Source organism: Echinops telfairi, unplaced genomic scaffold (genome assembly GCF_000313985.2).
Source record: "Echinops telfairi isolate 266 unplaced genomic scaffold, ASM31398v2 ScPeMD7_6;HRSCAF=24_0, whole genome shotgun sequence".
In the NCBI taxonomy this organism is placed as follows: Eukaryota; Metazoa; Chordata; class Mammalia; order Afrosoricida; family Tenrecidae; genus Echinops; species Echinops telfairi.
In genome coordinates this window covers 12,138,924-12,152,867 of record NW_022103902.1, presented here as the reverse complement: position 1 = coordinate 12,152,867, position 13,944 = coordinate 12,138,924, and positions in this window count along the sequence as shown.

Here is a 13,944-nt window from a genome sequence, read left to right as displayed (position 1 = left end):
GCCAGCCCGAGTTTAGGACTTCTAGCTTCCAGAACCAAGAGATTAGACATTTCTGTTCTGTTTCCTCCCTCGTTTTGAAAGTTGTGAAATATGTGGCTCACGTTTCAGATCCTCATTTTCGTATTAAAAAATTCAAGCTACTCACCAAACCTTAAAGATTGGGCTGCTAACCCTGAGGTACGCAGTTTGAAACACCAGCTGCTCCACAGGAAAAAAAGGCATGGCTTTTACTGCTGGACCAAGTTACAGTCCCAGAAAACACAAGGGCACTTCTACCCTGACCTATAGGGTCACTATGGGTTTGGGTTTGCTTAATCCACCCCCACCCCCATCCCCTTTGAGTTCTCTGCCCTCGAGTGCATCTTACTATCTCCCCCTTCACTCAAGGTACATTGCGTGCTTTGCACCCACCCAGTTTGAAGCAGCTTGTTGCAGTAGACCTAGAAAATGAGTAGAATTGTGAATACTCACCACGGAGATTATTGTACTTATGACTACTCAGGTCATGAAACGGCTAAATCATGGGATGACATTTCCTGACTCAGGGCTGCCCAGCTCTCTATTTCCTCCTGAAGTTTCTGATCACCACTGGTTCCGTCCTGGTGGGGCTGACAGTGATCTTTTCGGGGATCGCTAAAGAGCTACCATTCCTCGGTAGACTGGTCAGAGGTTACACCATTGCTATAGGCACCTTTCTTTCTTTCATTCTTTCTTCCCACTAAATTCTAGTTAATCGAACAGATGGAACACAGAGGCAGCAGACCAGAGACACACCAAGAAGTCCTAATCTGCAAATTGGTCTTCCTACCAAACCGAGAAGCAGTATGAGTTTAGAGAAGTGGCTGAGCTACCTCACTTCCGTGGCCATATTAGGAGGGATTCGCCTACGTAGAAACCAATACAATCTAACCTTAGTGAATTTACTTAGAAGAGCATCCTCCTTCGGAGTATTGAAAGATTTCTGATCTCCTCCTATTTTAAATTGAAGCAGCTCTTAATTTTTTCCCCTCAAATACAGAAAAAAGAGAAATGTCGGTGTATTTCCCAGAGCTAGACTAATGTTTAAGAGAGGCCCTGCATATTGGTGGGGTGGGGAAAGCTGGCCAAAGCTACCCATTCCGGGTGTTATTCAGGACCTGGTACATGGAAGGAGTGCGGGGAAGAGTCGTTTAAACCTAGGAAACTCTGGGAACTGTAGCCAGGAGACTAGACTAACTGGAGCCATCCTGATGCCCACTGAGTACTAATTGAACTACCTAGTGCCCTGCAGCTGCACCACCTGCTTAGCAACCCCTCCATAGCCGTTTGCATGCAGCAGGGGGCAGCAACGTCCCACAGACCAGCCCTGGCATCGCAGGTGATGGAATTGCCCCTACCATTTCTCAATCTTGGTGATGTTTTCTAAAGGCCCTTTCAGCATGGGGATAGATATTCTTCTCTACTTAAAAATAACCCCCCCCCCCCCAAGGAACTCCTGTCAATCTCTTCTCCTATCCTCCCTGCTCGACAAATCCCGAGCGCACAGCACATCCGCGGCCGCAGATGACAGTCTGCCGCGTGTAAAGAGACAACAGACACACACCAAAAGAATTCTTGAACTTCGCGAACTTCAGAGGCAAATTCAATTATTTACAAAGGGAAGCAGGAACACACATTATTTCTGCTGGAGGCAAGCTACGGTTGTGTGGTTTGTACAAACTTTTAAAAAGCTCTTTTTAAACACCCTCAATGAGAAAAGGACATTTTCAGAAGTAAGAGGTTGAGAAAAAGGTAAAATTCTTTTTTGTGGTCTTCATGGTGGTTAACGATTACTGATTGGTTTAGGATGCTAATTTTTGGTCACTTGTTCTAAAAGTAAAATTGCAGAGTGGTGTGCTGCTGTATATATTTAATTTTTATCAAAATGCTTAGAAAATAGGGTGCTCAGTATTTCAATTAATTGAAAAATATTTGTTGTCCACCAAAAATAGTTTCATACACAAGGGATTACTGAAGAGCCTTTGTTCTCGGTAGTTTTAAATAACAAAGGATACATGATTGTTTTAATTGGGATCGTTGACTCTAACCTTGAACAATGTTGAATTGGAAAATGTTTTGTTAGCTATATTTTTATGACAATGAATAATACAATTAAAAAATACAAAGCATAAGACATAGGTCTTATTCTTAAAGCACTTATTTAGCTGAGAAGAAAGCCTCCCCACGTATTAAAAGAGGCAGGTAACATCAGGCCCACAATTGAATAAGTATACATGATTTTAGGAAAAGGAGAAATGTCTTTGAGGTCAATCATGCCAAGTTCAGTGTGGAAGCTGAACTTGGCTTTCTGCATAGCCGTGAGCTTAATGAGAACCATAAGTCAAATCATGCAGGCAGAGTGGAGAGTAGGCGTCGGCACGCGAGATTAGAGACATCCAAAGCCAATCAAGCAGGTTGTAAAGCTGCTCTTTCCTTAGAGCAGATGCTTTGGGTATGACTTGCAACAAACAAACCCATCGAAGGGTATAGAGAGCTTTGAGTTCGAGACTATGGAGGGTAGAATTTTGTTTGTTTGGTTTGTCAGAGCTGTATTTTTTTTTAGTAAAAGAATAACATTTATAGAACATGGACAAAGAAAAATTTTAGTTGGATGGATTGTGTGGAAATCGCAAGGAGGAAAGGGCTGCAGAAAGCCCATGACCAAGCCAGGTCTCACTGGGAATGACTCAAGGTGACCCCAGGGTGCTCCAAGGGACCTCTGGATGCATTTAAACCACATACTTAGCCACGGGCTTAATCGTTTGTGCCATCCTCAAACTCTATGGGCTTTTCCTCTGCTGTTTTTGTCTGTTTGTTTCAGTCACTTTAGGATGAGGACCTGCTGATGGGCAGTTATAGCAAAGTGTGATGTAAGCAGGGCAAGGCAAAGGAAGAGTGGTGAGGATCAGCATTCAATTGGACATGATACTTTTAAAAACCTCTGAAGTTTTCAAACTCAGAATAAAGAGAAAGGGACAAAGGAGTTGGATTTTTGCTGTTCAACCAAGAAGCCATTGTCAGTGAATCCTGAAAGGCTGATTCATTAAAAGTAAAAAGGGAATGCAGAAGATACAGGTCCTATAGCAAAATGTGGCAAAGAAATTAGATGGTGCCCAGCTATCAGACAGAGTAGTGTCTGGGCTCTTAAAGGCTTGTCTCCAAACAAGTAACCATCTAAATGAGATGTCAACTACGTCCATATGAAGAAGTATACCAACATCAGTCACCAAAGGATTGTTAATCATATAATCAGAAGTCAAACGAGGGATTAACATCAGGGCCGATATTATGAGAATCCAGTTTTCAGAAGGCTATGGATGACAGTGGGAGCCCAAGATTCATTTGTGAGAACTACACAGGAAATAAGCCTCCGGAGAACGCCCTCTATCCACCAGTGAGGGATGAGGGAATAATGGGACTAAAGAAGGGCGTTGGAGAGATGAGTCTAGAAGATCAAAGGCATCAATCTGACTCGAACAGTTAAAACCTTGTCAGCTGATCCCTGCTAATGCAGGCTGGGCCTGATTTGGTTTTCAACATTTTCTGTATTTTTGTTGCGTTTTGATTTTGTTTGTTCATATTAGGTTGTATCTCAGAGGTCACCTTCTTGAAGTTGTGTTTTTCTGTGTTTTGATATATGAAACCCCGGATTGATGAACCTATAGGGACAGCAAGTAGAATAAGGTTGTTTGGGGGGGGGGGCGTTGAGGGTGGTGGTGGGGTAAAAGGGAGACAATGTCAAGGAGTCCAGGAAGAAAAAGAATGTTTGGAAACTGACTGAGGTAGCAATTGTACAATTCTGCTTGACCCCATTGAACTATGGAATAATATGATATATGTATTGACTCCCAATTTATTTTCTTTTTAGGAAGAGACTTGGAACTGAGAATAAAAAAGGACATGTTTGCTACAATGGCGAGGCTCTCTCTTCTTGAGAATAAATTTCCTTTTTGATTTTTACTCTCATAATATGAAGTCTTTTGAATTATTATCTTTTTAAAGAAAAGAAAATCATGAGAGTTTCAGCATAGCAACCTGTTTTATCACCACCATTAATTATTACCATGCTCAAATATATCCATGAACAATGAATTTTGTTTTATACATTTTTCTGATCACAAAATCACTACCTTGTCGTTGAGAGAAAAAAGTTTACAGTGTAATAAGAAAATAAAAATCAGTTGATAGTCTAACCACCCAGAGAGCTAGCTCATTCATGTTTTCTCTGGAGTTTTTGTATGAATATGTATATAGAAGGGGGAGGTAAAAGGTATCGCTAAAGTTCCTGTTCATGTATGCATGGGTGGGTGTTTTACAAGCAAAACATGTTTAACATGTTTCTGTGGACACTGCATGGCTTCAGACAAGTTATCTCAGCACAACACTTGTCTTAGCCTTGTTAGCAGGCCTGCAAAAAAGGACGCATTTTGAGCCCTGGGAAAAAATGATTTGGAGATCAAGGTTAATATCGGCATTTTAACAAAACTAAAGTGAACATATTCTCAAATCATTAAGCTTTGCAACAAATCCACAGAAATTCTGCCCCACATACAACAAGAATTTTGAGGTGGAGCAAGCATTTGAAGTAAAGTAGGTAAAGCCTTAATCATATGAGAGGTAAGACCATCAACTTCAAAGAATGGGCTTTTGACGGAAGGCCAGAAACTGGTGGAAGAAGACCATAGACTTAACATTGATGTGAGAGCTATGGAAGTTGGGAACCCCCATAGTTTGATGAGATGAGAGGCACTGTTCCGAACCTCAGTCCGCAGGGTGGATCAAGAAAATAGAGAGAGGAGTTGCATATGAAAATGTCCTCCCCTCTTCCCGAAAAGGAACCTCGCTTTAAAAAATCTGCCTCCTTTGTGGAAGACTAAAACAACAACAAAAAACCCCAAACAGGGATTCTTGTCTACACACAAATGCTGTTTCTTTCCTGCCATGGCCCATAGAACATAGTCTCTCCATGAATTGTACTGACCATCTATCTCAGAACCCTTAATTTTACAGATGAGAAACTCAGGCCCCAAGAGGTAAGCAGTGTCTTGTCCAAGGTCAAAGAACTTTTTTATAAAGAACTCTGTCTGTACTTGTCATAATGAGTCTCATTTTACATCAGTAAGGTGCTTATTGAGCTTCTTCACATATTCAACAGTTGAAATGAACCATTCTTCAAATTAAAATGCAAATTTCCTCCAATAGCTTGACAAGGAATAGACAATCTAGAAATTATACTTTAAAAAATGATTTTTCCCATGACATTTCTCACTCGACTAACTTGAATTTCTATGTCACAGAGGAAACAATGGTGACTGATTTAGGTCTATTTGTATCTAGGTTCCAGACATTTTTGATGGCGTATTTGATTATTTACTTACTTGATTTTTACTTTAATTTCCTAGGGGGAATCCAGGACCCACTCTGGGTGAGACCAAGCATACTATTTTAAATCAAATGTATTGAATTAGCTTTACTCTGGTGTTATATGACCGAGGACCGGTTTTATTATAGTTTACTCTTCTTTAGCTGTTTATTATTTATTTTTCTCTTTAGTTTTTGCTCAGGGACATCCTCTATTGACACCCCCAAACAGTTTTCCTTCTCTTTTTGGCCACCACCCCATCCTCACTACACACAAACCCTGGCTTCACGGAGAAGTGACTCTAATTACCCACAGCTAGCTGGGTAGTCCACATTTCCCAAAAAGCTAGAAGATGCTGGAAACAAATGAATGATGGGAAATGGTCATAGTCCGGAGAGCTCTCTTAAACCAAATAAGAATCTCAAAGCTCTTAAAAAACCATATACCTTGTTGTTTTTGAGAAAGTTAGATTCTGTTGGAATTCGTATTTACTTTGGTTTCACAATTTAACCATAGTTATCATGCTACAGGAGAATCAAGCTCCTATTTCCTAATTGGAGACTCTGGTGCTCAAACCCACACTAAAACATAAATCAACTCACTGCCCTTGAGCTGATTATGACTCATAACGACCCTATAGGACAGAGTAGATCTGCTCTGCTCCAGAGAAGCTATGATCTTTGCGCACACCAACTACCACATCTTTCTCCCAGGGAACACTTAGTGAGTTCAAACTGGTGGCCTCTTGGTTAGCAACTGGATACTGCAAGACGGTGCCAACAGGCTTCCTCTCACTAACAAAGTGAATCCCCTCTAGGTACAGCCCGAAGGAAGCCTAACTCAATGCCATCGACTTGATGCCGGCACATAGCTACCCGATAGGATGGGCTAGAACCGTAGAACCATCCCTGCTGGTTTCTGAGAGCGTAACTCTTTATGGGAGTAGAAAGCCCTATCTTTCCTATGCATAACTTAAATGTGTTTCTTAGTGAATCAAAATGGCAAAGAGCAGTGTATCGGAGATACTGAGGTGCAAACCCCAAATGTCAGCTCCTTGAATGGCCGAGGTTCCTCTCTCATAGGTTGACCCCTAGATGCTTGAGAAAAACCTAACACCTCACCGCAACTTACAAATTCCTGCGTTCCCTGGCCCGGACTACACCCCCACCCCTGCTCCGTCATCCACCATCCAAACCAAAACCAAGTCCACTGCCACAGAGTGAATTCTGACTGATAATGACCCTACATAGGGTTTCCAAGACTGAAACTGGTTGTGCTGGCAGCCAACCATTTCTATTTCCCCAGAAGAAACTGGCGGGCTTGAGCCATTTTCTTTGTGGTTAGCAGGCTAGCACCTAACTCTCAACACCACCAGGTCCTACCTGACTTCATAGTTTATATCTTTTTTCATTCTATGTTAGCACCTTCACACCTGTCATTTTCTTTGCTTGAAATAATCTTTCATAGGCTTATCATACTGATGGATGAGCTTATTCTAGAGTTGTTAAATTGCCACAAAGAGACTTCTCTTGACAACACCCTCGCTTACCCACCTGAGACTATTTAAAGGAGCCTTTCTGTCTTGGTCACATCGATGGCTCTGTGTCCTTCACAGATGGCATCAGTGTCAGAAACTCCATGGCTTGCTTTCTTGTTTGTATATTGTCAATTTTCATTGGAACCTAGGCTCGATGAACTCCAGAAGAAGAAGAAACTACCTTTTGCCTAGAAGCCCGGACAGAGTGTAGTAGTGATGAGTGGGGCTGCCACCCACAAGATCTTCAGTTCGAGACCATCAGCAGCTCCTCTGGAGAAAGACGGGGCTTTCTACTGCTGTGAACAGTTGCAGGCTCAGAAACTCACAGGGGCAGTTCTACCCTGTCCTATAGGGTCGCTATGAGTCAGCATTGACTCTGCGGCAGTGAGTACTTTTTGCCTGTCTTAGTAAGTGAGAGCAGAATACTTTTTTATAATAGTTAACATCTCAAAGGAGCTCTTCATCACACCAAACAAGCAAACAAATAAGTCAAGCTCATTGCTAAGGAGTCAATTCCGACTCATAGAGATCTTATGGGTCAGAATATTACTGGCCCCCTCGGGTTTGCAAAGCTTGAATAGTTAGGGAAGTGGTGTTGGGTGCAAAAGCCACATCTTTCTCTCATTTTTGATACCAATATTTCAAATACCATCCAGGATAGGTTTCAGTGGAGCTGCCAGGGAATACAGACTAGGAAGAAAGGTCTAAGAATTTACATCCAAAAATTGTTGTTAGGCACCATCAAGTAGGTGCTGACATAGAGCAGCCCTGAGTACAACAGAATGAAACATTGCCCAGTCCTGCACCATCCTCACAATGGCTGCTCTGCTTGAGACTGTTCATGTAGCCATGATGTCAATCCATCTAATTGAGGGTCTTCATCTTTTTGGCTGATCTTGAATCTCACCAAGCATCATATCCTTCTCCAGAGGCTGGTCTGTCCTGATCACATGTCCACAGCATTGAGAAGGAGTTTTGCCATCCTCAATTCTAAGTAGCAGCTGGCTGGATTTAGAACAAGCCAAGACAAATTGGTTTGTTCTTCTGGCCATCCATGGTCTGTTCAATATTCTTCCCTAACACCATAATCCAAACGCATGGATTCTTCTCTGGTCTTTATTCGTTGTCCAGTTTTCACATGCATATGAGATGTTCAAAAGCATCCTGGTTTTTGTTAGGCACATCTTAGTCCTCAAAGTGACAAATTGCTCATCAACACTTTAAGAGATCTTTTGCAACATACCCAATTGGTATGTTATTTCATTTCTTAACTGACATTTCCATGGGCATTGATTGCAGATTCAAGTACAATGAAATTGTTGAAAACTTCAATTTTTATTCCAATTATTATGAAATTCATTAGGTGTCAGTTGTAAGAATTTTTATTTTTCTTATGCTGGGGTGTAATCCATATTGAAGGCTGTAGTCTTTGAGATTTAATTGTGTTTCAAGTACACTTCATTTTCAATAAGCAAGGTTGCTCTCTGCATAGCACGGATTGCTAAATAGCCTTCCTCCAATCTTGATGCTATATTCTTTTTCATGTAATTCTTCTTCTTAGATTATTCACTCATCACACAGAAGTTCATAGAAAAATTCCTCCATCATTCAGTTTTCAGTCCCCTTGTACACTATTGGATTTCTGATTTCGGCAGATAAGAGTACCAGGAGGAAATGAGAGAAAGCAAAGAGAGCGAGTGAGGTCCGGTTATTCATGGTTCCCATCTCCCTAACTGAGGAGTTCTCATATGTTAGCTGTACTTCTACATGAAAGACCCAAAGGTCTGTCAGAGACCTGTCCATACGGCTACTCTCTGGTTCCCTCTTCCCACGTCCCTTACCAACTCCAGGAAGAAGCAATTTTCCCATGTTGGTAACTTTTAAGAACTATGCCTTCCTTTGTTGTTTTCTGTAAAGTTTGTCACTCCTTTCTAAATAACATCTATAATAAATGTATTCCATGATCACTTTGAGTGTGCCTTCTGTATTCTAGGAGAACTAGACTTGACTTGCCCAATCTGAGATCATACCATTCCCAGGGAGTAAGAATTTCACTAAATGCTAAGCCACTTGAGAAAGCAAAATTACAATGTGGCTGTCCTCATATTCCAAAATTCATATGCCTTTATGTATGAGACCTAGGTTTTGAAATATTCATTTTCAAATAGCCATACCACTAGGTCCTTAAACCTTCTGATTGTCTATCTTAAGAACTTCTGTTGATTCCTATGGTTCATGTGATTTTATATATATATATATATATATATATATATTGGCTAAAACAAATGGAGAAAAGATAAAATCAAGGAGCTGAATAGATAATTACAAAGGGCAACCCAAGAAGACACAGTCAAATATTACAAGGAAATGTGCAAGGACCTCGAACTAGAAAACCCAAAGGGAAGAACACACTCAGAGTATCTGAACCTGAAAGAACTGAAGAAAAACATTCCAGCCTTGAATTGCAATTTTACAATCTTCTATAGGCAAAACATTGCAGAATACAGAGTCACTGTACCACGAAGAACAAGTCAACATTCCACCGTTTCCGGAGGTAGTATATGAGAAAGAACCCATTCCAAAGAAAGGTGACCCAAAGAATGCTCAAACAATAGAATAATACCACTGATCCTGAACACAAGTAAAATTGCACTTAAGTTCATCCAATAACAGTAGCAGCAATATATTGACAGGGTTCTGCCAGAAGTTCAGGCTGGATTCAGAAGAGGATATGGAACAAAGGATATCACTATTGATGTCAGATGGATTTTAACTCAAAGCAGAGAATACCAGGAAGATGTTTATGTGTGCTTTATTGACTATGCAAAGACATTTGACTGTGTGGACTGTAATAAACGGTGGATAACCTTGAGCAGAATGGGAATTCCAGCACACTTCATTGTTGTAACTTGTACATGGATCAAGAAGCAGTTGTGCAAACAGAACAAGGGAATGCTGTGTGATTTACAATCAGGAAAGGGGTGTGTCAGGGTTGCTCCTCTCACCATAGCTATTCAATCTATATGCTGAGCAAATCATCAGAGAAGCTGGATTATATGAAGTAGGATGTGGCATTAGGATTGGGGGAAGGCTTATGAACAACCTGCAGTATGCAGATGACACAACTTTGCATGCGGAAAGTGAGGAGGAACTGAAGCACTTGCTGGTGAAGATCGAGGATTGTAGCCTTCGGTACAAATTACATCTCAATGTAAGGAAGATCAACATCCTCCCAACTGGACACACTAGGTAATATCATGATAAATGGAGGAAAGGTTGACATTCTCAAGGATATTGTCTTGCTGGGATCCACAATCAATGCTCATAGAAGCAGTAGTCAAGATCTCAAAAGATGTATTGCCTTAGGTAGATCTGCTGCACAAGACCTTTTTAGAGTATTGAAGAGCAAGGATGTTACTTTGAGGATGAAGGTGCACCTTCCCTAAGCCATGGGCTTCTCTATTGCATCAGATGCATGTCAAAGTTGAACATCGAATAAGGAAGACTGTAATAAAATGGATGCATTTGAATTGTGGTGCTGGAAAAGCCTATTGGGAGTACCATGGATTGCTAAACAGATAAATCTGTCTTGGATGAAGTAAGGCCAGAGTGCTCCTTAGAGGCAAGGATGGCCAGACTGCATCTTACATACTTTGGACACATGATCAGGAGAGACCAGTCCCCGAAGAAGGACGTCATGCTTGGTAAAGTGGAGGGGCGATGAAAAAGAGGAAGGTCCTTCACAAGATGTATGGACACTGTGACTGAGTCAATGGGCTCAGGTATAGGTAGGAAAAAATGTGAGCATGGTGCAGGACCACGCAGTGTTTTTGTTCTCTCGTGCATAGGGTCTCCATGGGTTGGATGGGACTGGATGGTACTTAGCAACAACAACAAATTATATCCCGTATATTCTCGAGTATAAGTTGACCCAAATATCAGCCGAGGCACCTAATTTGACCACAAAAACTGCATAAAAGTGTGCTGAAAAACTCGGCTTATACAGGAGTATATATGGTATATACACTTTCCAAGTGTTAATTTTAACACCTTTCCAAGTGTTAATTTTAATACTTGGAAAATCGAACATGAAATGTCTTAAAATTTCTATTTACTTTGATAAAATGCATATTAACTACTCATTTATGGGCTGTTCCTCTTCTTAATTTTAATTCTTCTCAAGGGATCTAATGGTCATAATTGATCATAGATCCAAAGAAAGTTGTCTTCTAACAAATGTTGACATTTTGTTCTTTTTACTGTATTTTCTTGTCCTAAAATTCTGAGCACATACCACTTATTCCCTTTCATAGTTTCCCTGTAATTCTTAAGCTTCCTTCTGATTTCTTGAATCTTTGTTATTGTTCCTCTGCCAGATTGGTTTTGACCAATTAGGTTCACTGTTTTGGCCTCCATTATTCAACTCTACACCATTACGGAAATCCTTGTATTAATATTGTGGATTTCTCTTGGCTGTTTTTGTATGATTTTTAGCTTTTCCTTGATTTTTGTCAGTTTGTTCTTATAGTGTTTTCCTGGATTCTTCTAAAGTCTTTTCTGCATTTTCCTTCATTTCTGCTGCAGTGTTCTCGATCTTCCTCTCCATCCGTTTAAAGTATCGAAATATCGTTCTTTTGAATTCCTTACTAGGTAGTTCCAATGTCTTTTCTTCCTATAAAGGTCTTCTTGCTCTGTATATTGGACACTTCTTTGAACCACTATGTCTTTTTCTGAATTGAAATGGTGTTTTGTCTCTTGCATTTATTGATTTGTTTTTAATGTATGCTTGTATGTCAATGAGACCTTAGCCACTGACCACCTGTCCCCTGGTGGGTATAATAGAGAATATGAGTGTTTTCCCAGTTCCCTGTTTGCTGTTCACAGTTGAGGGAATATTTGCTTGGTAATTTAGTCAATCAATGGTGGTACATGAGGGTGCCCTAGCACAGTAAGAGTTACTCAAGTATGGCTATGGCTGGGATGTGCTGGGATGGTTAATATCTCCTCTCCAATGAGGAAAAGCAAAATAAGAGCAAGAGCAACTAATAAGAGAGGCAGAGATAGATGATAGATAGGTAGGTACCCCCAAACAAGCCAACAGCATGGGAGAAAATAATTAAAATTAAAACAAAACAAAAAACCAACAGGGTAAAGCAAGTAAACAAGAAGAACAAGAATGTAACAACTAAAAAGTAAAAATGGAAAGTAAAATAAAAGCAAAGGTTGTGAAAAAGAAAAGAGTAAAATAGAAAAATACAATTAGCAAAATTAGGATGGGAGAATAAAAGCAAAAAAGAAAGAGGTTAGTAAAGAAAAATATATAAGAGGAGAACAGAGGGAGAATAAAGGAGAACCAAAATAAAAGGAAATCAGAAAAAGAAATAAGTTTTAAAAGGGGTGTGGGGGGAAGGTAAAGCAAACCAACAAGGGAGAAAACTCTGAAGGCCAAGGTTCTCTGCATCGGTCAGCACTCTCTACCAGCCAAGGAGCTGATAGTGTGGTGGTGGCGAAGGGAAAATGCTCGTTCCAATATGCAGCTCTTACCGACCTATAAATTATCTGGGGTTAGCATACCTGATCTAGAGGTGGTTTGTGCAGGCCCAGATGGTAACTGAGGTCAGAGTGCATGATCCTGAAGTTTTATTGGGTTCTGGGGGCAGGACAGATCATTAGGGAAGGATTCTTCCCATCTAGAGGTGTCTAGGGACCCTGTACTACATGCTCCATGGATCTGATGAGAGGAAGTTCATGGCCCTACAGACACAGGGGTGATGCCCCAGCACCTGATCCACAAGTGTATGGCTCTGACCTCAGGTGGAGTAAAAACTGAACTGGGAGACGAGAGTGTCACCAATTTAGGGGTGACTAATGGCACATACCTGCATACTAGGATGGTTTGGGGAACAACAGAGGATCCTGTCTTTTTCATTGTTAGTCAGTCATAGGTGTGTCAGGCCACTATTCTGCTTTAATGCTGCTTGCAAACATTCAATGGGGCCACACCATATCAGGCTAGTCTATCATACACTCCTCTATCTCCTCTGGCATCACCTTTGTTCAACGTCTTCTAGTCAGTATTCAATCCTCTCTCAACTTTCCTCTGAAGCTCAAGGTTCTAGGATGGTTACGTGTATCTGTTTCATTTGCTTTCTTGTCTTTGTTGCAGAGAGTCTATATCACGTGTCTGCCTGGTTAGCCATCTTGCCTGAAGTCCCCAATCCATTGATTTTCAAAGTATAATTTCTTACATAAGGACTAAATGGTATATCTGTGGGGGTGGTGGGTGGTGGGTGAGCTGTTTGTACCTGGGTAAATGGGATAGGACCACGTCTTCCAAGGTGCAAGGCCTGTGGGGGAGCATACCGATGGTTCAACCCAGGGAGCTGATGAAGCAGCTGCTGGCCTGTCTCTCTGCCTGAGATAAAACAAATACTCTACCTCATGCTCTCTGGTAGGATTGCAGAAGCGACAGCCTGCAAACTTATCAGTTACTTCATACACCCAACCTGATCCTTCCTTCCTGTTTGTGAACAGCTTGGCTGATGTATTAATGTTTTTTTGTATACTCTCAAGTCATGGTAAAATGTTCCCTTTTTGTAAACCTGTCACATGTTACATGCAGGGAGTGTATTTAAACCTGCCTCGAATAAAGTTCATGGCCTGAAGTGTCTATGCTGAAGGGTCCCCTGTACCGCAACTGAATCTATCCTTCTACATCTTATCTGTCACTTTTCTCAGGGCAGATCGTGCCCCTCTCTAACCTGTTCGATTTGCAAGACAAGGGCCGGCTGCTGTTTATCTTAGAGTCATCATGGCACAAAACTGTTTCAGAAAATAGAGCCTGTAATTAGCATGAACAAATTAGAACCGTATAATGGATCCTGTGGTGTGTTGCCACATTCATGATTAATGTACTCACGTTCCCTGCTTCTGGAAGTGCTCCTTGTTGGTGGCTCACAGGTGAGTCATTTTCCAGCAATTTTCTGCAGTTGAAGAGAGCTACCCCACTCCCTGGGTGCAGCCCACA